Here is a 25,415-nt window from a genome sequence, read left to right as displayed (position 1 = left end):
GGGGGGGGGGGGGGTAAATTGTTCTTCCTCTAATATAAACCCATCACCAAAGTTGTCTTCAGAAAACATAAGCAGTACATAAGTATGACTAACCCTCTTCTATTCTCTACTTACAGGTGGTTTGTTCATTTTCACCTTCTTCGCCTCATACAGTGGGTACGGAAAGTATTCAGACCCCCTTAAATTTTTCACTCTTTGTTATATTGCAGCCATTTGCTAAAATCATTTAGGTTCATTCTTCTTCCTCATGAATGTACACATAGCACCCCATACTGACAGAAAAACACAGAATTGTTGACATTGTTGCAGATTTATTAAAAAAGAAAAACTGAAATATCACATGGTCCTAAGTATTCAGACCCTTTGCTGTGACACTCATATATTTAACTCAGGTGCTTTCCATTTCTTCTGATCATCCTTGAGATGGTTCTACACCTTCATTTGAGTCCAGCTGTGTTTGATTATACTGATTGGACTTGATTAGGAAAGCCACACACCTGTCTATATAAGACCTTCCATATCACAATGCATGTTAGAGCAAATGAGAATTATGAGGTCAAAGGAACTGCCTGAAGAGCTCAGAGACAGAATTGTGGCAAGGCACAAATCTGGCCAAGGTTACAAAAAGATTTCTGCTGCACTTAAGGTTCCTAAGAGCACAGTGGCCTCCATAATCCTCAAATGGAAGACGTATGGGACGACCAGAACCCTTCCTAGAGCTGGCCGTCCGGCCAAACTGAGCTATCGGGGGAGAAGAGCCTTGGTGAGAGAGGTAAAGAGGAACCCAAAGATCACTGTGGCTGAGCTCCAGAGATGCAGTCAGGAGATGGGAGAAAGTTGTAGAAAGTCAACCATCACTGCAGCCCTCCACCAGTCGGGGCTTTATGGCAGAGTGGCCCGACGGAAGCCTCTCCTCAGTGTAAGACACATGAAAGCCCACATGGAGTTTGCTAAAAAACACCTGAAGGACTCCAAGATGGTGAGAAATAAGATTCTCTGGTCTGAGGAGACCAAAATAGAACTTTTTGGCCTTAATTCTAAGCGGTATGTGTGGAGAAAACCAGGCACTGCTCATCACCTGTCCAATACAGTCCCAACAGTGAAGCATGGTGGTGGCAGCATCATGCTGTGGGGGTGTTTTTCAGCTGCAGGGACAGGACGACTGGTTGCAATCGAGGGAAAGATGAATGCGGCCAAGTACAGGGATATCCTGGACAAAAACCTTCTCCAGAGTGCTCTGGACCTCAGACTGGGCCGAAGGTTTACCTTCCAACAAGACAATGACCCTAAGCACACAGCTAAAATAACGAAGGAGTGGCTTCACAACAACTCCGTGACTGTTCTTCAATGGCCCAGCCAGAGCCCTGACTTAAACCCAATTGAGCATCTCTGGAGAGACCTAAAAATGGCTGTCCACCAACGTTTACCATCCAACCTGACAGAACTGGAGAGGATCTGCAAGGAGGAATGGCAGAGGATCCCCAAATCCAGGTGTGAAAGACTTGTTGTATCTTTCCCAAAAAGACTCCTGGCTGTATTAGATCAAAAGGGGGCTTCTACTAAATACTGAGCAAAGGGTCTGAATACTTAGGACCATGTGATATTTCAGTTTTTCTTTTTTAATAAATCTGCAACAATGTCAACAATTCTGTGTTTTTCTGTCAGTATGGGGTGCTATGTGTACATTCATGAGGAAGAAGAATGAACTTAAATGATTTTAGCAAATGGCTGCAATATAACAAAGAGTGAAAAATTTAAGAGAGTCTGAATACTTTCCGTACCCACTGTGTATGGGAATCTACATCCACAGGCTGAAACGGACTATTTGCGCATGTTACTTTCCACAACGGGAGCAGGTAAGTTTACCAATCTGTCGCCAATTGTCATTTTATTCTGCAGGACATCGTCTTGTTCTGTCTATCACTCCAGTAGTGTCCAAGGCAGAATAGGACTACAAAGCAGTCCTGCTATTTATTGTGTTTCTAGAATACGTTTTTTTTAATGAAAGCCTGTAGGATGGTGACAACAGCAGCTTTGCGTTGCCATCCTGCTACAGGAAGTGATGTTACCTGTAAAGTCTCCATGTGAGGAACTTTGCTAAAGCTTCAGGCTTTATATTTAGTGTTGTCTTGAGTTCACTTTTATTAACTAAGATTTTTATTCTTTTAGGAACGGCTATGCTTTCTGTTTAACAACCAACAACCTGCTGACCAAAAGGAGGAATCTGGAAACATCCTTGAAGAGGAGCGTACGGCAGAACATAGAAGACGAGGGCCACGCAGTCGTCCTGATGATCCTTGCAGCACAGTAAGTTTCCTGAACTGTTTTGTAACTTTAATATATTGCCGCGGCAGTTAGTGAATGAGACTAACATGTTTTTCTGTTTATAGGATTCCCGGATTTAGCTTCCTGGCTAAATTTTTCGGAACAACGGAACTGCACTGCATGGCGTGTGCCAAAATGACCACGCCGGCCACGAGGGAGCACTTTGTGCAATGTGTGACCAATGGCTGCAAAGGTCTGTACTGCAAGGATTGCTTTGACATCCTACATAAGACCTGCATCATCTGTATGGGTCCTTTGGCCTACAATGTGGACTTCGAGGAGGAATGGTAAGTTTTCTCTTTCTATTTCTTAGCACATCTGACATTATTAACCACTTTACCACTGGAGGATTTTGCTGTCTTACGTCCAGGCCACTTTTTGCGATTTGGCACTGTGCAACTTTAACTGACAATTGCCCGGTCATGCAATGCCGTACCCAAACGAAATTACGTCCTTTTTTTTCACACAAACAGAGCTTTCTTTTGGTGGTATTTGATCACCTGTGCGATTTTTACTTTTTGCGCTATAAACAAAAAAAGAGCGACAATTTTGAAAAAATAACAATATTTTTCACATTTTTTTATATGAAATCCCCCCCCCCCAAAAAAAAATGTAAAAATCAAAATTTTTTAACATTTTAGGCCAATTTGTTTTCTGCTACATATTTTTGGTAAAAAAAAATCACAATAAGCGTATTTTGATTGGTTTGCGCAAAAGTTATTGCGTTTACTAACTAAGGGAAAGATTTTTGTCATTGGTGTTTTTTTTTTAACGAGTAATGGCGGCGATCTGCGATTTTTTTTGCGGGACTGCGACATTGCGGCGGACAGATCGGACCCTTGACTGACATTTTTGACACTTTTGGGGGTACCAGTGACATTACTACAGTAATCAGTGCTATACATATGCACTGTTACTGTAAAAATGACACTGGCAGGGAAGGGGTTAATTTTTATTGGTGATCAAGGGGTTAATGTATGCCTGGTGCTTACTAACGTGTGTGGGGGGAGGTGACTGAGTGACACAGGGACAGATCGCAGGTTCAGCTATGCTGAACCCTGCAAACTGACCCTGTCTGTCACTTAGGAGATCCGCCCGCTTTGTTTACACAAGCGGGCGGATCTCCACACTTGATTCCCCGACTATCGGGGAAGAGCAGCGGCGATCACCGCCGCTCCTCCCCTGGCCCGACTCCCGCTGTGACTGAATACAGCGGGAGCGAGCCTCCAGTGGCGCGCGCGCGCCGCCCACAAGGGGAGGAGTCCAGCGACGTAGGTCTACGTCGCTGGACGATAACTAACCACTTTGCCGCAGAACAGTCAACGTGACTGGTCGGCAAGTGGTTAAAGCACGACTGGAAGTCTTTGTTTTTTATACTTAAATTTTCTTCTTCTTTTTTTTGCTCCTCAGTGATGATGAGCAGCTTGAACTCTGGATCGAGGCGATGAAGAACCTGAAGAGAAAGAGGGTCGAGAAGAGGAAGATGAAGGGGGCCCTGAAGAAGCTCCTGAAGCACGTCATTAAAAGACGGGGAATGGAGACAGAAATTGTCCAGAAATACATTGAGGCCAGGCAGCAGGACAGTGATGGGGAGAGCTCAGGCTTCAGTGAACAGGAGTCTAGCTCAGAGTCTGAGTATGTATATCTTATAGAGCAATCTTGGAAATATGTCATCATATAGTATATAGTAGCCTTTCTCAATCTTTTAACCCCTGGAGAACCCCTAAAATAATTTATTGGGGGGTGGGGGATCAATGTGCCACTGCTCATTACTTTGGGGATCTCCTAAAATCCTCTGGAGGAATCCTGGTTGAGAAATATCTTTATAGAGCAATTTTGGAAAAAAATGTTGTCACATCGTATATAATACCCTTTTTAAACTTTTTACCCCGGAGGAACACTTAAAATAATTTTGATGGAAAGGTGGAAGATCAATCTGCCACTGCTCACTGCTCGGGGGTCTTCTAACAACCTCTGGAGGAACCCTGGTTGCAAAAGCCTGGTACATACTGTAGTATGTATATCTAATAGAGCAGTTAAAACAAACAAAAATGAGTCCTATAGTATATATTAGCCTTTTTCAATCTTTTTTACTCTAGAGGAACCCTTAAAATAATTTCATGGGCGGGTGGAAGATCAGTCTGCCACTGCTCACTGTGCGGGGTCTTCCATATGAAGAAACCCTGGTTGAGAAAGCCTTGTATAGACTGTCGTCTAAAAATAATTGGGGGGCCATTACTAATATCACATTTTACTTTTATTACTACAGAGTCACAGACTACGAGTACCAAAACAGATCGGAGACCAGCGACTCAGAGACGGAAGACTGGCCAGCTCTGGAAGAATATCGAGAGCCTCCAGATCTCATTCCCCGACCCATCTTTTCCTATGGCTACGAAAGTAGGATTGGAGACGTGGAGATGGGATATGGGATATGAGAAAGAAGACTGTGGAAGGAGTCACCGTGAAGGCTTATTTCACCTTTTAGAACGTTATATTTGTGTGTTTGCACCTTTAGAAGGATGGTTATATTTGTGTGTTTGCACCTCAGTAGGGGGGTTATATTTGTATGTGGTAGAGGGAAGGAGGGGGGTAGAGGGAGGGATGGGGGTAGAGGAGAAAGGGGAGAGAGAGGGAAGGAGGGGGTAGAGGAGAGAGGGATAAGGGGGTAGAGGAGAAAGGGGAGAGAGAGGGAAGGAGGGGGTAGAGGAGAAAGGGGAGAGAGAGGCAAGGAGGGGGGAGAGAGAGGGAAGGAGGTGGAGAGGGAGGGAGGGGGTAGAGGGAAGGAGAGGGCAGAGGAGAAAAGGAAGAGGGAGGGATGGGGTAGAAGGAGGAGGGGGTAGGGGAGAAAGGGGGGAGAGAGGGAGGGATGGGGTAGAGGGAAGGAGGGGGTAGAGGGAGGGACAGAGTAGAGGTAGGGATAGGGAAGAGGTAAGGAGGGGGTAGAGGGAGAGAGAGGGATGGATGAGGTAGAGAGAAGGAGTGGGTAGAAGGAAGGATGGGGTAGAGGGAAGGAAGGGGTAGAGGAAGGGATGGGGTAGATGGAAGGAGAGGAGAAAGTGGAGAGAGAGGGAAGATGTAGTACTATTGGCCACTGTGCGTGTCAGTAAATTTTCCATGTTTTAACAAGAAGAATTGCGGAGGTGGGGGGTTTGGCAACCCTGTACTACACACATTGCTCTTCTTTGGATGCTGCAATCTATATTTCTTTTTCTCATACAGTATAAGGATCCTGTGGTTCACTAGCCATATCCTCTCCCCTCATCCTTCACAAAACAAAACAAAGACTTGCATTCTTTTTGCAGACTGCAAGGCATTCTGTGAAAGGAAAAAGGGAGAAGAGGGGAAGGGGCGGGTAAATGACAGGTTCTCCCCTTGTCCATTCACACAATGCCTTGCATTCTGTAAAAAGGATACAAGACATTTTTGTGAATGGAAATGGGGAGAAAAGGGGGTGGGGAACTACAGGATCCTTTATTGTATGAGAACCAGTAACCGCGTGATGAATAAAATGAGCTGCTTTTACTGCTACAGGGCGGCTTTTTTCGCAGGACCACGTATATATACATGTGATCCATGCTCCCTCCATGTTCCTGAGCTGGGAGTACGTGCACAAGCACGCGTGCGGCCCGCTAGCCCGGGGGTACTGTGATTTGATTCAGCACCAATCACTTAGTAATTGGCCTGGACCTGCTGATCGGCTCTGGTGAATCAGGAAACCGCATCAGGCACAGGAAATTATGTCATCTTCTCTCGTTGAGCCCTTTTTGGTTCCAGAGAGAGAGAAGAGATAATGAGTACAAAGCACTACACTGACACTGATCACATAGTTAGACACATATGACCTCCTGGGTGTACATAATATAAATGGGTACTAATATTTATAGGTAAAGTTGATCCAGGGAATATCCGATTGCCTCTCGGGGGATCAGGAAGGAATTTTTTTCCCCTGCTGTAGCAAATTGGATCATGCTTTGCTGGGGGTTTTTCGCCTTCCTCTGGATCAACTGCGGGTATAGAATTGTGTATATGGGATTGTATGGTTGGGTTTTCTTTACTGTTTTTTGTGTTTTTATTGGTTGAGCCAGATGGACTTGTGTCTTTTTTCAACCTGACTAACTATGTAACTATGTAAGTGTCTGAACGGATCAATATCTTTGATCAGATCAGAACTATACTAGTGTCCTCAAAAGTGTAGTGTCCCCAAAAACGCAGCGTTAGCAGGATCAGCCCCAACACCTGCCAGCACCTGCCTTTAGCCACTCCACCCACCTCCCTCCAAAAAGTGCAGTGTCAGTAGATCACTGTCACTTCTGATATACTGGGGTAACCACGTGTCCCGGATTGCCCGCATATTGCAGGTCTGTCGCGGGTCCTGGGCACCTTCATTAGGGGACAATACAGTGTCCCGGAATAAAACTGACACAGCCACCCTGTCACTTCTTTCTCAGGGTGAAACTCAGGATATGATCGGCTCCAAAAAATTCAGCCCTTTGTAATGTAAAAAAAAAAAAAAAAAATGTTAAAAATCAGAAAAATAGTTGTCGTTTTATTGAGTTAATGTTTGGTTCTTGCTGTGTTTTATTGTTAACCATTGTTTGCTTTGCAGGAACACCATTCAGCTGCAGCACTGATCTATTTATTCTGACAGCAGCAGGGTGTACTTTCAGAATATATACATCAGTGATTGCAGCGCTGTAAAAGGAGATTTCTCATCTGCAGTTAAAAAAAGAATGTATATGGGATGGTCAGTGAGTGGAGCTTTGGCGGATATTTTTTCACTTTTTTGGCTGAGATTTCTTCATCCAAATCAATTGATGTGATTTGAGATATAAGTTAGCTTCATTTTTTTTCTTTCAGCCCACGGGCCCTGCAACTTTCAGGCTCAGTTCACACTGGGGTGACTTCAAAGTTGCCCAACTCCAAAGCCTTCAGTGTGGCTTGCAAACGACTTCTTTAATAGAAGTCAATGCAAGCTGCTCTGAAGTCGCCTCCAAGTAGTGAAGGAACCTTTTTTCCAAGTCGGAATAACTTGATACGCTCCGATTAGAACGTTTCCATTAGACTGAATGGACCGGGACTTGTCAGGTGACTAAGTCACCTGACAAGTAGCCCCAGTGTGAACCGAGCCTCAAACTGACAGCCTGTATGGAGGTACAGCCTGAAAGCTGCAGGGCTTGTCTGCAGAAGCCTAACTTTGCACCCCTGATTCCTGCAGGAAAAAAATAATAATTGCACTGTGGCCATCCCTGCCTGACAGATGGTAATCATCTGATCCACCTCGTTTGCCTGGATGGAGAAATCAGCTTAACGAAAGAAAACTAACCACCTGTGGACACCCTTTAGGTACATTGCTCTACCCCGATTCATTTTCCTTCACCAATAAACAAAAATCATATAAAAAATAATAACAAAATCATATTTATTATATTTTTTTTATATAAAAGCCGTCACAATAAAAACACTCTGGTAAAGATATTTCTTTGACACACAGCATACCTTGTAACCATGAGTAATTTAAAACACACACACACCAGAAAAACACAAAATAATGTCTGCAAACTAACAGTTCAAAGATCCTTAAAATAGGTAACATAAAATCTGAGCTGCCCCGTTTAATGGGCGGAGCTTCCACTGGTTGGCAGAATAGAAAATAAGGTAAGAAGGTCATAATGAGCAAATTACTATTGCAGATAGCAGAAATTTCTGGTGCCATACCTTACCTCTGTATATAATGTCTATCCAGGGGCTGACTGGCAACTTTCGGCCAAGGGGGCAAGTACAAATCAGAGGCCCATGGTGCAGCGACTTGGCCCCCCTCCCACTCTCCCACTTCCCAGCCTTCTCCTGACCCTCATTCTTAGCTGAAGCTCAGCTCCAGGTACTCTTTACTCACCAGTAAAAATCCAGGTTCCTGGAGAGTCTCCAGTGGGGCATGGAACTGGCCTCTGCTCAGACACAATTTACACCATCCATGCTGGGGGGAGGGGGGGGGGAGCCTGCGCTCTGCCCTTGTCTTTATCCAGGGCCAGATTAACGTAGGGGCTATTGGAGCTGCAGCTCCAGGCCCCCACCTTAATATAGGCCCTGTAGGGGCAGACTGACTATTCAGCTCAGGGCCAGTAGGGGGCCACATGAGAGGCTCCTGGCACCTCCTGCAGCAGGGGAAATATGACAGTTGGGGTTTATCAGTGCGGTGGTGGGGGTAATCACAAGCACCAATCTCCCTCTTTGACTCTACATGAAGCAGCTGAAAGCTGCTTCTCCTCCTCTCCCTCCTGGGGCTTTCAGCTGCTTTCTTTGTGAACCATAGAGGGAGATCAGTGCTTATAATTGCCCCCCCCTGCACCATTCCCCCCAGACTGTCCATCAGATTCCCCCTGCTCTCTAGGTACTGATCCTTAATGATCACTGACTGTGTTCATTCATACCTGAAGCCCTTAACCACCAAAATCCTCAGCACCAGGCCCATGATGTTCTTAATCCAGCCCTGTCTTTATCCCACACTTAGTAGGTCAGCAGCGGGGACTTTTACTACCATTCACCAGGAATTCTTTAGGCATGTCTGTGGCAGAAATGGTGCAGCCTTTTTATGGGGAATCAAAGCAGCCCAGGGGGCAATTGCCCTCCTGCCCCCTGGCCCAGTCCTCCCCTGTGTCTATCCCTCCATGTTAGATTTTACCTAAAGTTACCAAAGTTAGATTTTATTTCCATCATTGACACTTTCAAAATTACAGAAAATAAAAAAAATGGCGTCTGCAAAAGTTTGGGCACCCTGCAGAATTTATAGCATGCACTGCCCCATTTGCAAGGCTGAGACCTGCCAGTGTCATGGATTGTTCTCAATCATCGTCTGGGAAGACCAGGTGATGTCAATCTCAAAGGTTTTAAATGCCCAGACTCAACTGACCTTGCCCCAACAATCAGCACCATGGGATCTTCTAAGCAGTTGTCTAGAAAACTGAAAATAGTTGACGCTCACAAAGCTGGAGAAGGCTATAAGAAGATAGCAAAGCGTTTTCAGATGTCAATATCCTCTGTTCGGAATGTAATTAGGAAATGACAGTCATTAGGAACAGTGGAAGTTAAAGCAAGATCTTGAAGACCAAGAAAAATATCAGACAGAACAGCTCGCAGGATTGTGAGGAAAACAATTCAAAACCCACGTTTGACTGCACGATCCCTCCAGAAAGATCTGGCAGACACTGGAGTTGTGGTACACTATTCCACTATAAAGAGATACTTGTACAAATATGGTCTTCATGGAAGAGTCATAAGAAGAAAACCTCTTCTACGTCCTCACCACAAAAATCAGCGTTTGAACTTTGAAAATGAACATATAGACAAGCCTGATGCATTTTGGAAACAAGTTCTTCTGTGGACCGATGAGGTTAGAATTGAACTTTTTGGCCGAAATGAGTAAAGGTACGTTTGGAGAAGAAGGGGCACAGAATTTAATGAAAAGAACCTCTGTCAAACTGTTAAGCATGGGGGTGGATCAATCATGCTTTGGGGTTGTATTGCAGCCAGTGGCACAGGGAACATCTCACAAGTAGAAGGAAAAATGGATTCAATAAAATTTCAGCAAATTTTGGATGGTAACTTGATGCCATCTGTTAAAAAGCTGAAGTTAAAGAGAGGAGGGCTTCTACAAATGGATAATGATCCTAAACACACCTCAAAATCCACGGGGGATTACATCAAGAGGTGTAAAATGAAGGTTTTGCCATGGCCTTCACAATCTCCTGACCTCAACATAATTGAAAATCTATGGATAGACCTTAAAAGAGCAGTGCGTGACAGGCAGCCCAGAAATCTGAAAGAACTGGAAGACTTTTGTAAGGAAGAGTGGGCAAAGATACCTCAAACAAGAATTGAAAGACTCTTGGCTGGCTACAAAAAGCGTTTACAAGCTGTGATACTTGCCAAAGAGGGCAGTACAAGATATTAACTCTGCAGGGTGCCCACACTTTTGCAGACGCCATTTTTTTGTTTTCTGTTATTTTGAAAGTGTAAATGATGGAAATAAAATCTAACTTTTGTTGACATATTATAAGAATGTCTAATCTGTAATTTGATGCCTTTTGGAGATTTTTCCATCTTTCCTTGGCTTCTTTATGCACCTTAATACAAATTTTTACCTGGGGTGCCCAAACTTTCGATCCCCACTGTATATGCCTTATGGCATTAGGACCACTCGTGCTTAATTGCCCCCTGAGCTGGGATGGGTTCCCCTTTAAGATCCTAAGGGCTGGTAACAGGCTCCTTCTCACTCCGGGATGTACGGCCAGTTGGGTATAGGGGAAGGAAAAAGAAGCTCCAGATGGTGTAATAAATTAAGATTCCGCTTATTACCCATAATATGGGTTTTTAAAAGCAGTAAAATGTACAGACCAAAAAAATGGTGGTCAGCTGTGCCGGCTGCTCGTCCTCTCTGCAGAGTGGCGAGCGGTGCTTCCGGCTTGCGATCCACCTTTCGTGACATAATGACGCTATGCGCTCTAACTAACGTGTTTCGTCACTTCCTGTGACGTCCTCAGAGATCTCAGAGGGATACCTCAGAGAGACCTCAGAGGGATACAGACATTGCAGAGGTAAGTGATGTCACCAAAGTTTGTCTGCTATCTTCAGAGTTACTTTACTTTAGAACACAAAATGTAAAGCTCTCAACCCAATCTCCTTTAAGGAATATATGTAGTCTTAGGGGGCAACAGTATGCTTTGAAGGAGGATGCCATGGTAGGGGTAGGCATTGGCATTAGGGCATCTTAGAAATTTTATGTACCAATTAGATCCACTATACCATCTAAGTCCTTCCACCTTATAGTTAACCACTTTACCACCGGAGGATTTTGCTGTCTTACGTCCAGGCCACTTTTTGCGATTCAGCACTGTGCGACTTTAACTGACAATTGCGCGGTCATGCAATGCCGCACCCAAACAAAATTTACGTCCTTTTTTTCCCACAAATAGAGCATTGTTTTGGTGGTATTTGATCACCTGTGCGATTTTCATTTTTTGCGATATTAATTAAAAAATCGACAATTGTGAAAAAATAACAATATTTTTCTACTTTGACAGTTAAAAAATATCCAATATATTAAATTTTTGTCATATATTTAGGCCAAAATGTATTTAGCTACATGTCTTTGACAAAAAAATTCTCAATGAGCGTATTTTTAACCTCTTTATGACCGGAAGGTTTTACCCCATTCCTGACCAGGGCCGATTCGGCACTGCGTGACTTTAATGGACAATTGCGCGGTCGTGCGACGCTGTACCTAAACGAATTTGATGTCCTTTTTTTCCCCACAAACAGTGCTTTCTTTTGGTGGTATTTGATCACCTGTGCGATATTTACTTTTTGCGCTATAAACAAAAAAAGAGCGTCAATTTTGCAAAAATAACAATATTTTTCACATTTTTTTATATGAAATTCCCGCCAAAAAAATGTAAAAATCAAAATTTTTTAACATTTTAGGCCAATTTGTTTTCTGCTACATATGTTTGGTAAAAAAAATGGCAAAAAGCGTATTTTAATTGGTTTGCGCAAAAGTTATTGCGTTTACTAACTAAGGGAAAGATTTTTGTCATTTTTATTGTTTTTTTTTTTGGCGGCGATCTGCGATTTTTTTGCGGGACTGCGACATTGCGGCGGACAGATCGGACCCTTGACTGACATTTTTGACACTTTTGGGGTTACCAGTGACATTACTACAGTAATCAGTGCTATACATATGCACTGTTACTGTAAAAATTACACTGGCAGTGAAGGGGTTAACTTTTTTGAGAGGGAGGGGTTAAGTGTGTCCCTAGGGGCATGATTCTAACTGTGATTGGATGTGGCTACTGGTGTAAGAACAGAGATCAACGGTCCTACATAGCAGAACCGTATGATCTCCATTCTTACACAGGGGAGAATGACAGGCGGCTTTGTTTACATTAGCCGCCTGCCTTTCTCCCGGTGTAACTGACGATCGCGAGTGCTCGGTGGACATCGGGTCCGCCGGGCACACGCGCGGGAGAGTACGTGACCGCGCGGGAGCGCGCCTCTGGCGGCGCGCGCTCGCTCCCTGGAGCCTCACAGGCTAGCAACGTAGCCCTACGTCGCTTTGCCTGTGAGTAGCTGACCGCCACAGTAAATAGTCGTGCGGCGGTCGGCAAGTGGTTAAAGTCCATCATTTTTGTCTAGTTGGTTTTACAGCTGACAATCTCCTTTTTTGTGTGTTCTTTTAATCGTGCCCGTGCCAAGCAAGTGAACAATTCCCGCTGGCTTGCACCCGGCATCCCGCACCCGGCACGGAACACGAATGCTGGATTGTAACGTTGCAAACTAATCCAGACCTGGAATTCAGTTTTAAGCCCCAACTGTAAGAGATTAGACTATAGAAGGGTTTTGTTGCACAGTGATGGTCAAAGCCAGGGGCAGCTAGAATCAGTGGCCTCTCACTCAGGTTTTCAGGTCAGCCTGTGGCAGTGACGGTAAACCTTGGCACCCCAGATGTTTTGGAACTACATTTCCCATGATGCTTAACTACACTGCAGAGTGCATGAGCATCATGGGAAATGTAGTTCCAAAACATCTGTCGTGCCAAGGTTCCCCATCACTGGGCTATAGTCTCCATTTCTCTGAAGCATCCACAATCCCCTCAACCTGGTCTTGAGTGCAGGTTCCCCCCAGCTGAGCTGTCATTGTACCATTGTTGGTTACTAGGACCCCCAGTGTCCTGACAACCAATCACATGCTTGTCCCAGCGTTTGCATAGGGACAGCACTTCCTCCACCCAGATCTGCTTTGCCTCTGCCTGCTACTACAGCTACACTCAAAGGATATCTAGGCTCCAAGGCACGCTGGAAAAGTGTGAGGTGGTAAAGAGACGGGACCTTGATGTAAGGGAGGACTCTGATGTGGACTCTGATATAAGGGAAGACTCTAAAGGGCACTCAGAAGTAAGGGGGACTCTGATGGGGACTCTCATGTACAGGGTGGCTCCAAAGGGAACTGTGATGGGGAATTAAATGTATGGGTGGACTCCAAGGGGACTCTGATGGGGACTCTCATGTACAATTTGGCTCCAAAGGGAACTCTGATGTAAGGGGGTAATATGATGGGGACTTTCCTGTATGGGTGAACTCTAAAGGGTACTCTGATGTAAGGGGGACTCTGATGGGGACTTTCGTGTATGGGTGGACTCCAATGGGACTCTAACGGGGACTGCCATGTACAAGGTGGCTCCAAAGTGGACTCTGATTGAAGGGGGTAATATGATGGGGACTTTCCTGTATGGGTGAACTCTAAAGGGTACTCTGATGTAAGGGGGACTCTGATGGGGACTTTCGTGTATGGGTGGACTCCAATGGGACTCTAACGGGGACTGCCATGTACAGAGTGGCTCCAAAGGCGACTCTGATGTAGGGGGAACTCTGATGGGGACTTTAAAGTCGAGTTGACTCCAAGGGGACTCCGATGGGGACTCTCATGTACAGGGTGGCTTCAAAGGGAACTGTGATTTAAGGGGGTACTCTGATAGGGACTTCCATGTACGAGTGAACTCTAAAGGGTACTCTGATGTAAGGGGGACTCTGTTGGGGACTTTGATGTATTGGTGGACTCCACAGGGACTCTGATGGGGACTCTCATGTACAGGGTGGCTCCAAAGGGGACTCTGATGTAAGGGGGACTCTGTTGGGGACTTTGATGTATGGGTGGACTCCACAGGGACTCTGATGGGGACTTTAATGTATGGGTGGACTCCAAAGGGAACTGTGATGTAAGGGGGTACTCTGATACAGACTTTCATGTATGAGTGAACTCTAAAGGGGACTCTGATGTAAGGGGAATGCTGATGGGGACTCTCATGTATGGGTGGACTCTATAGGGGACTCTGATAGGGACTTTTATGTATGGGTGATCTCTAAAGGGAACTCTGATGTAAGGAGGACTCTAATGGGGACTTTAATGTCTGGTGGACTCCAAGGGGACACTGATGGGGACTCTCATGTACAGGGTGGCTCCAAAGGGGACTCTGATGTAGGGGAATTCTGATAGGGACTTTACTGTATGGATGGACTCCAAGGGGACTTTAATGGGGAATGTCATGTACAGGGTGGCTCCAAAGGGGACTCTGATGTAGGGGAATTCTGATAGGGACTTTACTGTATGGATGGACTCCAAGGGGACTTTAATGGGGAATGTCATGTACAGGGTGGCTCCAAAGGGGACTCTGATGGGGACTGTCATGTACAGAGGAACTCTAAAGGGAACTCTGATGTAAGGGGGTACTCTGATGGGGACTTTCATGTATGAGTGAACTCTAAAGGGGACTCAGGTAGGGAACTCATGTATGGGTGGACTAGTAAGGGAACTCTGATGTAAGGGGGTACTCTGATGGGGACTCATGCACGGGTGAACTCCAAAGGGAACTCTAATGTAAGGAGGACTCTGATGGTGACTCTCATGTAAAGGGTTACCTGTCCCACCTAACAATCGGTACTCAATGGGGTTTATTCATGAGACTCCCGAAATTCCCTAAAACCTTCATTATGGAAGTGACTTCCTTCCCTTCCTCTCCCCTTTCACAGCATCTGGTGACTTCTTTACTATAGAGACTCTTGGAAGGGAGTCGGTCCGCCATTTAAAAACTTTTAACGTTCTGCCAAAGAGCGCCGCAAGGGAAGCCGATGCAGCGGGCAGGTGGCTCCGATTGCCGCCTGACACCCGCGATCGCTCCCCGCTGAGAGAGAAGGACGGTCGGCTGTTGTAAACACAGCCGACCGTTCTTCTCCCTGGAATGATCACAGAGCGCCTGTGATCCTTCTATATAGGAGAACAAGTCTCTATAATCATTTCACAAGCCCCTCCCCCCCACACAGTTAGAATCACTCCCCTAGGCTCACATTTATCCCCTTGATCACCCACAGTGTTAACCCCTTCCCTGCCAGTGTCATTATTACAGTGACAGTGCATATTTTTAGCGCTGATTACTGTAGTAATAGTCACTGGTCCCCCAAAAGTGTCAAAAATGTCAGTTAGGGGTCCAATCTGCCTGTTGCAGTGTCGCAGTCCCGCTAAAAATCGCAGATCGCCGCCATTACTAGTAAAAAATAAAAATGACATAAATCTTGCCCATAGTTAGTAAATGCGATAACTTTTGCGCAAACCAATCAAAATACGCTTATTGTGATTTTGTTTTTTACCAAAAATATGTAGCAGAAAACAAATTGGCCTAAAACGTTAAGAACATTTTATTTATTTATTTTTTGGGGGGGGGAGGGGGATGTTATATAGCAGAAATTTTATGTTTTCACATTCTGCTATATGACATTCTCCAAAAAAAAAAAAAAAAAAAAAAAATTAAAAAATCTAAATTTAACATTTTTGGCCAATTTGTTTTCTGCTACATATTTTTGGTAAAAAAAAAGAAAAAAATCGCAATAAGCGTGTTTTGACTGGTTTGCACAAAGGTTATTGCGTTTACTAAATACAGGAAAACGGAAAATTTATATCAAATACTTACCGTAATTTTCCTTTCCTGATGGACTCCATGGCAGCATACGTTTGGGTAGTCCCGCCTCCACTCCTACCCTATAGGACCCCACTCCCATAAATCTTTGCTCCCTTTCAGCATCCGTGTTCTGTAACTAGCCTACTCAGGAACTGGGAGGGGACTCCTGCTGCCATGGAGTCCATCAGGAAAGGAAAATTACGGTAAGTATTTGATATAAATTTTCCGTTTTCCTGACAGACTCCATGGCAGCATACGTTTGGGAAATAACTCGCCAAAACACAATTGGGTGGGCAGATGCTGACAATTTTAATTAACACCTGCAACAGATAACACTTGAGTACCAAAACCAACAGAAGAAAGAGCCGCCGGCTCAACACAATAATGTGACATAAATGTGTGAATGGACGACCAAGACGCTGCTCTGCAGACCACATCCGGAGCGACGTGTCTTGAAGCTGCCCATGAAGTAGCGACACCACGCGTAGAATGTGCAGTCACCGCTTTTGGAGGAACCAAGCCCTTCTCTCTATAAGCCCACTGAATCGCCTCTACTATCCAGGAGGCAACTGATCTTGAAGAGGCACGCATACCTTTGTTCTTCCCAGACAATAGGATAAAGAGATAATCTGTCTTCCGGAAAGAGGCTGTAGCTTCCAAGTACTGTCTGAGCGTGTTGCCCACATCCAGAGGATGGACTTCCGGAGGTTCGGCCGATGAATTGAAAGTCGGGAGAACAATTTCTTGGTTCTCATGGAAAACCGACGTGACTTTAGGCCTTGCTCCCAGCATTGGAATGAGGACAACTCTGTCCGGGAAAAAGGTCAGAAAGGGTTCTTTACTTCCCAGACTTTGGATCTCTGACACCCTTTTTGCAGATGTGATGGCCACCAGAAAGACCGTCTTGAGGGTGAGATGTTTTATAGATATAGGATCTTCAAGACTTGAGCCAACTGAGGATAAGAAATCCAGGACCAAAGGCATGTCCCACTTGGGGAATCTCAACTTTTTCTGTGGCCTTAGCCTTACTGCCCCTTTGAAGAATTGCCTGATCAAAGGATGTGTAGCCCAGGAAATGCCTGTAAAAGCGGATATGGCTGAGACTTGGACTCGTAAGGCGCTCACTGAAAGAGGTAATTCCAAACCTGACTGGAGAAAAGATAGAATATTCTGCACGGAAGGAGATGACCAGGACTTTCCTTTGGACTCTAGGAAAGAAGTGAACCTAGCCCAAATCCTTTCATAGGTCTTATTCGTGCTTTGTCTTCTAGCACTCAAAAGCGTTGGTATGGCTACTTCCGGACATCCTAACGCTTCCAGCCTTCCCCTTTCAAAAACCAGACCCGAAGGTGCAGACGGGCTGGGCATGGGTGAAGGATGGAGCCCTGGGACAGCAGATCCGTCCTGAGAGGAAGAGGGACTGGGTCGCGGTAGCTCAGTTGAAACAGTAGGGGAAACCACGGTCTGTTGGGCCAGAACGGGATTACTGCAACCACTTTGACTAATTCCATCTGTACTCTCCGCAGGAATTGAAAGATGATTGGTACTGGGGGAAAGGCATAGGCCTTGTGAAACCTCCAGCAATCTGTCAGGGCATCCACCCCGAATGCTCTGGGATCTCTGTCCCTCGAGTAAAACTTCTGCAACTTCCTGTTGTTGAAGGAGGCAAATAGATCCACCTCTGGGATGAACTCCAAGGACAGGATCCAGCTGAAGACATCCTCGTGGAGAGACCACTCGTTGTTGCTGAGTTGTGTTCTCGAGAGGAAATCTGCTTGAGTGTTCTGAGCCCCTGGTATGTAAACTGCCGACAGATTGACCAGGTTTTCCTGAGCCCAGGTCATTATTGGCTCTACTTCCCGAAGCAGGGATGCACTGCGAGTTCCACCTTGTTTCCTCACATAGGCTACTGCAGTCGTGTTGTCTAACCTCAGCATGACTGAGGTGCCCCGAATGAGGTGGCTGAAGGCTAGTAGCACTTGAAAGGCCGCTCGTAGTTCCAAGATGTTGGACACTGTCTGGCAAGACCGAAAGTCCCATTTCCCTTGTGCCATCTCTGTTCCGCAATGACCGCCCCATCCGGTGTTGCTGGCGTCTGATGTCACTATCACCCAAGATATGGGGGTTATGGAGTGACAATTGCTCAAATTCTTCAGCTGTAGCCACCACGGAAGCCAACTCTTCATTGTTGTGGTTATCACAATTCGTTGGGAATTGCTGACTCCGTTCCACTGCTGAAGGAAACCCCTCTGAAAAGGTCTCATCCTCCAGAGAGCCCACTTCACCATAGGGGCTGCCGACACCATGGTGCCAATTACCCTTAGGCATTGTTTTGCTGTGAGACGGGATGCTGACAAAGCTAGAGACACTCTGTCCCTGATTACCGGAATCTTTTCTTCTGGCAGAGAGATGGTACTGTTCTTGGTGTTGAACAGCGCACCCAAAAAGACCAGGGACTGAGTGGGAATCAGATGGCTCTTCTCCCTGTTCAGGATCCAGCCAAACCTCTCTAGAGACGAGATGACCTGAGCTAGATGTTCCAGGATGACAGACTTGTCTTGGGCCAGAAGAAGGAGGTCGTCCAGGTAGTGATAAAGACGGACCTCTCTCAGTCTTATCAAGGCTACCACCGCTAATAAGACCTTCGAAAAGGTACGAGGCGACGTGGAAAGCCCGAAGGGGAGACATACAAATTGTAGATGACGTTGGCCGACCGAGAATCTCAGATATCGTTGAAACTCTGTTGACACTGGTACGTGGAAGTATGCATCCTTCAGGTCTACCGAGACCATCCAATCTCCTGGTTGAATAGCTTGCTGAATGGAGAATAGAGTCTCCATCTTGAATTTTTCGCCTTTGATGAAGCGATTCAGATGCGTCAGATCTATCACTGGTCTCCAGGCGCCGCTCTTCTTGCGCACCATGAACAGAGGAGAGTACACTCCGAGTCTTCTTTCGGACTCTGGCACTGGAACCACTGCTCCTTGAGTGACTAGCGAGTCTACGTAGGACAAGAGAATCTCTCTTTTGTCGCCTGACCGAGGAAGGGAGGTAGGAAAAAATCTGTCTCCGGGAATACTGGTGAAGGTCCAAGAATGACCTGCAGAGACCGTGTTGACGACCCAAGTATCCCGGATTGAGGCCGCCCAGACCCGCCGAAAGTGAAGGAGACGACCTCCCACCCGACCGGCCTGAGCGGGCCCAATCTCAAAAGGACTTTGTCGTGTCTCTATCCCCAGACGTATTGGTCTTGGGGCCTTTCCGAAAGGAAGACTGCCTGGATTTCCAGTTTCTTCCAAACTCCCTCCCTGGCCTATAACTGCGTGCCTCCCTGGCACGATCAGAATTTTGTCTTCTAAGAGGTGGCCTCTTTTGACCCAGAAGACGCCTATCCTGGGGGAGAAAGCCCGACTTACCGCCAGTAGCCTTGGAAATGGCGCTATCTAACTTATTCCCAAAGAGGGACGAACCCTCAAAGGGAATACGGCACCACACCTGCTTAGAAGCAGGATCAGCCAACCAAGGGCGCAACCAAAGTGCACGCTTCGCCGTAACGGATGATAGCATTCCCCGGGCTAACAGGCGAATAACATCAATAGACGCCTCCCCCAGAAAAGCTGAGGCCAGTTTCAACTCCTGGATAGGAGAATTCTTAGCTGCATCCTCGGAGAAGCTTCTGAGGGAATCATCCACGTTGTCCACCCACACTTCCATGGCTTTGGACAGAGAAGCCAGGGCCAAAACTGGTTTACAGGCAGCACCCACCGAAAGATAGACACGCTTCAAATCCGTGTCGATTTTCCTGTCAAGCGGGTCTTTGAAGGAAACAGTATCCTCAAGAGGTAAAGTTACATGCTTCACTAGTCTCATGACAGCCGCATCTACCAGAGGAGGAGTTTCCAGATGTCTGACTTCCTCTTCCTTGAATGGATAGAGCTTGGCCAATTTTGAGATCATAGAATTCTTTTTCTCCACCTTACTCCATTCTTCCGTTATAATTTCTCCTAATTCAGGAATAAACGGGAAATTCAGCCGCTCCTTGCTCAGCTGTTTAAAGAGTTTCCTCTGCTTTGGAGCCGAGACTACTGGATCTTCCCAGTTTAAAGTTTCTCTGACGGCCTTTACTAAAGGTGGAACCAAATTGAAAGAGAATCCTAAACTTGGTTCATCCTGATCCGAATCGCTATCAGACTCGAATACCGAGGGATGGCTAGGTTCAGAGGATTCGAGGGCTCTTCCGCTAGTGGTCTCTCTAACTGGAGATACCGATGGCTCTGGCGCTGGAGATTGACGTCTATTAAAATCAGCCAGCGAATTCTTGACTATGCGTTTGACCATAGACTCAAGTTGTTGGTCAGATCTTCCCCTTTCATTCGATGCTCGGGAATAACAGGAGTCGCATAGTGATCCACCGTCCAGTAAACGGATACCACAGCCCCAGCACTTAGTCTCGCTGGATTGGCGTGAAGACCTGGGAGGTGACCGGTCTCTACTACGGTATCTGGACTTGGATGAGCCATGTTTGGAGGAGGAGCGGTGATGCTGCGGATTAGCATGGCGATCCTCCCGCGTGCCCTGCGGTTGTTCCGTCCTAGAAGAGGAGCTGTAAAAATAAAACACATAAGGCAATACAGTAATGCGCCCATCCGTACATCCTGCTCCCCCCTTTCATGCAGCCCTGCACTCACCTAAGAGAGGGCTGGTCACAGGGGAGCGGTGACGGGTCCATAAAGCAAGGAACCACTGGAATAAACAATGCACATAAGTATACTAGAAAGGGCTGACATGACGACCTTATAAAGGAAACCCCCAAAAGAAACCCCACATACCTGAGGACTAGAGCGTCAGCTCTTGGGAACAGCTACAGGCTGTGGAGGTCGCTTGGGGATTCAACACTTGCAGCCTGAGATCAGCAGCCTGAAATATAGTCAGTTCCACAGACTGTGGAACTGACAGCTGTTTAAATTTGGCGCCGGCCGTGACGTCACGGTCGCGGCGCACTGCGCATGCGCGAGTATCGGCACTCGCCGCTACTGCGCATGCGCGAACCAGGCCTCGCTCTCAGTCAGTCGGCGCGCATGCGCAGAGCGACCGAGGACGCCGGAGATGGAACGCATAGCGTTCCGCGGTGTCCACAGAGCCTCCCGGACCACCAGGAAGACTGTGAACAAAGCGAGGAGCCGCACACTAGACCACCAGGCAGTCGCTAGACCACCAGGTATGAAAAATAAAAAAGGGATAAAGAAAACACTTACCCCTCCAGCCGCACTAGACACCAGGGACACCTTAGAGCCATAGACCAGGACAACAATTCCAGCGTTGGGGCAATACAATGAGGCCACCCACCACAGCGGGGTCATCGGCCATGCCATTACCAACCCGCTTTGTCAGGCACTTCTTGGCTCCTCTTCAACTTGCCCATCCCACACCCCACAGCAGCAAGGGCTTATTGGGAAAACAGGTCCTGCCGACTCCAAACGACCCTGCGTCATATAAAACGACCATATTCGTAGGGATTCAGCACCAAACAGGTGCATGGAGGAGGACAAAAAAAGAACACGGATGCTGAAAGGGAGCAAAGATTTATGGGAGTGGGGTCCTATAGGGTAGGAGTGGAGGCGGGACTACCCAAACGTATGCTGCCATGGAGTCTGTCAGGAAAGATTTATGTCATTTTTATTGTTTTTTTTTTTTTTGGAGGGAATGTTATAAAGCAGAAAGTGAAAAATATAGGTTTTTTTTTTTCAGAATTGTCGCTCTTTTTTTGTTTATAGCGCAAAAAATAAAAATTGCACAGGTGATCAAATACCACCAAAAGAAAGCTCTATTTGTGGGAAAAAAAGGACATCAATTTTCTTTGGGTACAGCGTTGCACGACCGCGCAATTGTCCATTAAAATAACACAGGCCCGAATCGCAAAATATGGCCTGGTCAGGAATGGGGTAAAATCTTCCGGTCTTAAAGTGGTTAAAAATACGCTCATTGAGAATTTTTTTGTCAAAGACATGTAGCTAAATACATTTTGGCCTAAATATATGACAAAAATTGAATATATTGGATAGTTTTTAAATCAAAATGTAGAAAATGTAAATTTTTTCGCAAAATTTTCGCTATTTTTTTTATTAATATTGCAAAAAATGAAAAGCGCAGAGGGGATCAAATGCCACCAAAAGAAAGCTCTGTTTGTGGGAAAAAAGGACGTCAATTTCGTTTGGGTACGGCGTTGCATGACCGCGCAATTGTCAGTTAAACTAACGCAGTGCCGAATCGCAAAATATAGCCTGGTCAGGAATGGGGTAAAATCTTCCGGTCTTAAAGCGGTTAAAAATACGCTCATTGAGAATTTTTTTGTCAAAGATAAATACATTTTGACCTAAATATATGACAAAAATTGAATAAATTGGATATTTTTTAACTGTCAAAGTAGAAAATTTTAATTTTTTCACAAAATTTTCGCTCTTTTTTTATTAATATCGCAAAAAAATTAAAATCGCAGAGGTGATCAAATACCACCAAAAGAAAGCTCTGTTTGTGGGAAAAAAAGGACGTAAATTTTGTTTGGGTAAGGCGTTGCATGACCGTGCAATTGTCAGTTAAAGTTGCGCAGTGCCAAGTTGCAAAAAGTGGCCTGGTCATTAAGCAGGAAAATCCTCCGGTCCTAAAGTGGTTAAGGGGGGCAAATCCTTCCAGTCCAGAAGTGTTGAAGGCTATGTGACGAAACGCGTAAAGCTATTTTTAAACCTACCTCCATGTAGCAATAAAGACTTGATATTTGGATTCTGGAGTCACCGGCTACACTTCTTTTTAGACATTTACTACAATGGATGGAGGCCGTTTCAGCCAGGGCACCTACTAAAAGACACTTTGTATTTACCAGGAGCCTCCCCCTACTGGGAGCATTCCTGTTTCTTTCTTTGGCTGGCTATCAGTGCCTTTAGTACAATAAGAGCCCATTCACATTAGCGCGACCTCTAAGTCGCCTCATAAAGGGGCGACTTCGGCGCGACTTCAGCGCGACTTAGCGCGACTTCAGCGCGACTTTTGAATTTTTTTACGCGACTTGTATGATAGACGACTTTGAACGACTTTGTATTTGGCCAATCAGAATATGAAAAAAGTGTCCCTGTGAAGTTTCATCTCTGTAGCATGTCCAGAACCAGAAAAAAAAAGCATTTTTCTTATAATTTTTATGAGCACATGAATATGGCTTCTCTCCACCTGGCCGTTTTTCTTGCAGGCATTTATCGGGCATTTTTGGGGGCAGGCATGACTTTTTTTGGATTTAGTGTCTGGGGGGTCCAAAAAGTGTCCCTGTGAAGTTTCATCTCTATAGCATGTTCAGAACCAGAAAAAAAAGCATTTTTCTTATAATTATTAGTACAGCAGTGTGGGTTCAGTGGGTTCAGTGTGGGTTCTGGACATGCTACAGAGCTGAAACTTCACAGGTACACTTTTTTGACACCCCAGACACTAAATCCAAAAAAGTCACGTCTGCCTCCAGAGACGCCAAAAAAATGCCAGATAAATGCCAGCAAGAAAAACGGCCAGGTGGAGAGAAGCCATATTCCTGTTCTTATAAAAATTATAAGAAAAAATGCTCTTTTTTTTCTGGTTCTGGACATGCTACAGTGATGAAACTTCACAGGGACACTTTTTAGACCCCCCAGACACTAAATCCAAAAAAAGGCATGCCTGCCTACAAAAATGCCCGATAAATGCCTGCAAGAAAAACGGCCAGGTGTAGAGAAGCCATATTTATGTTCTTATAAAAATTATAAGAAAAATGCTTTTTTTTTCTTGTTCAGGACCATTTTTATGGAAAGTCGGATCACAAGTCGGATCACAAGTCGCGTCAATTAAGATAAGGAGGCGACTCCCATTGAATTATTTGGGACAAGTCGGATCACAGCAGTGCTGTATTTTGGCCTAGGCCAACAAGGCCCAGGCCTAGGGCAGCACTTTGCAGGGGGGCAGCAAAAAAGTCCCCCCCCTCCACCTGAGAATCTTTTTGGCCAGTGGTTGCTAGAGCTGCCTCTCGCACCCCCCTCCTCTCTTTCTCACCCCCCTCTTCCCTCTCTCTCATTCCCCATCTCTCTCTTATCCCCCCTTTCTCTCTCCCATCCCACCATCTCTTTCTCTCTCACCCCCCTCTCTCTCTCTCTCATCCCCCCTTCTCTCTCTCTCTCATCCCCCTCTCTCTCTCCCACCCCCACCCCCCCCTCTCGCTCTCTTCCCCCCTCGCTCTCTCATGCCCCCCCTCTCTCTCTCTCTCATCCCCCCTCTCTCTTTCCCATCCACCCTCTATCTCTCTCTCTCAGCCCCCCCTCTCTCTCTCTCTCTCTCTCTCACCCCCTCTCTCTCTCTCTCTCTCTAACCCCCTCTCTCTCTCACCCCCCTCTCTCTCTCCCCCCTCTCTCTCTCATCCCCCCTCTCTCTCTCTCTAACCCCCTCTCTCTCTCACCCCCCCTCTCTCCCCCCCTCTCTCTCTCATCCCCCCTCTCTCTCTCTCTCACACCTCCCTCCCTCACCTACCCCCCTCTCTCTCCCACCCCCCCTCTCGTGAGATCTCAGGGGTTCATGCTGGGACTTGTAGTCCTTAAATTTTGGAGGGAGTCACAACCATTAAAAAGGAAGGAGTGGGGCAAATTTACATAGGAGGGGGGCGCCCAATTTTAGTCTTGCCTAGGGCAGCACAAAACCAAAATACACCACTGGATCACAGGTCGCCTCAAAGTAGTACTGGACCCTTTTCTGAAGTCGGAGCGACTTCAGTAGTGCCAATTAAGACGGCACTGATTGATTAACATTGCTTTTGTTATGTCAAGCGACTTGGGGCAACTTGAGGGCACACAAGTCGTCTCACAAGTCGCGCTAGTGTGAATGGGCTCTAAGTCACTGATTCCAAAAAAGCATGTTGCAAGTGAAATCAAAATGTTACCTTTTATGTAGGAGAAGATGGAGCATTAATGGAATGGAGGAGAGTGTCTAAAAAATATACACAGGCTAGACTGGTTTTTATATTTGCCCGGAGGTCTTTAATTGTAGTACAAATGTAAAATTTACAGAATATATAATAAGGCAAAGGCAGCAGAAATATGGGAGGAAAGATGGAGGATGAGCGATCTAGGATGATGTCATGGACTTATACCCAGCAAGAGCCAATAATCAAGAGGATCCAGTAAGGTAATAAGGCATCAGATTTTATGGCATTTATGGAGAGGTGATATCGTAACTTAGAAAAATATAAAGGAAAACTATCATAAACAAAATCAATCCTCTCTCTTCCTCATGCTTCCACCCACGAATTTAATGAATACAAATATATGGTTAAAAAACTTACAAAAATATAAAGGAAAACTATCATAAAAAAAAAAATCAATCCCCTCTCTCCCCCATACTTCCACCCCCGAATTTAATGAATACAAATATAGGGTTAAAATGACAACGATATAAATGATTAGAGATTTGGAGTTGTTTTCTTTTTGTCTTTTTTTTTCTTGTATTTTTCTTGACGTTTTATGTACTGTTGGAAAATTAATAAAAACATATAAATAAAAAAACAAAAAACAAAAAAAATCAATAAAAT

The sequence above is a fragment of the Pelophylax lessonae genome (genome assembly GCF_965119305.1).
Source record: "Pelophylax lessonae genome assembly, chromosome: 13".
In the NCBI taxonomy this organism is placed as follows: Eukaryota; Metazoa; Chordata; class Amphibia; order Anura; family Ranidae; genus Pelophylax; species Pelophylax lessonae.
Note: the sequence above shows the minus strand (reverse complement) of the source record.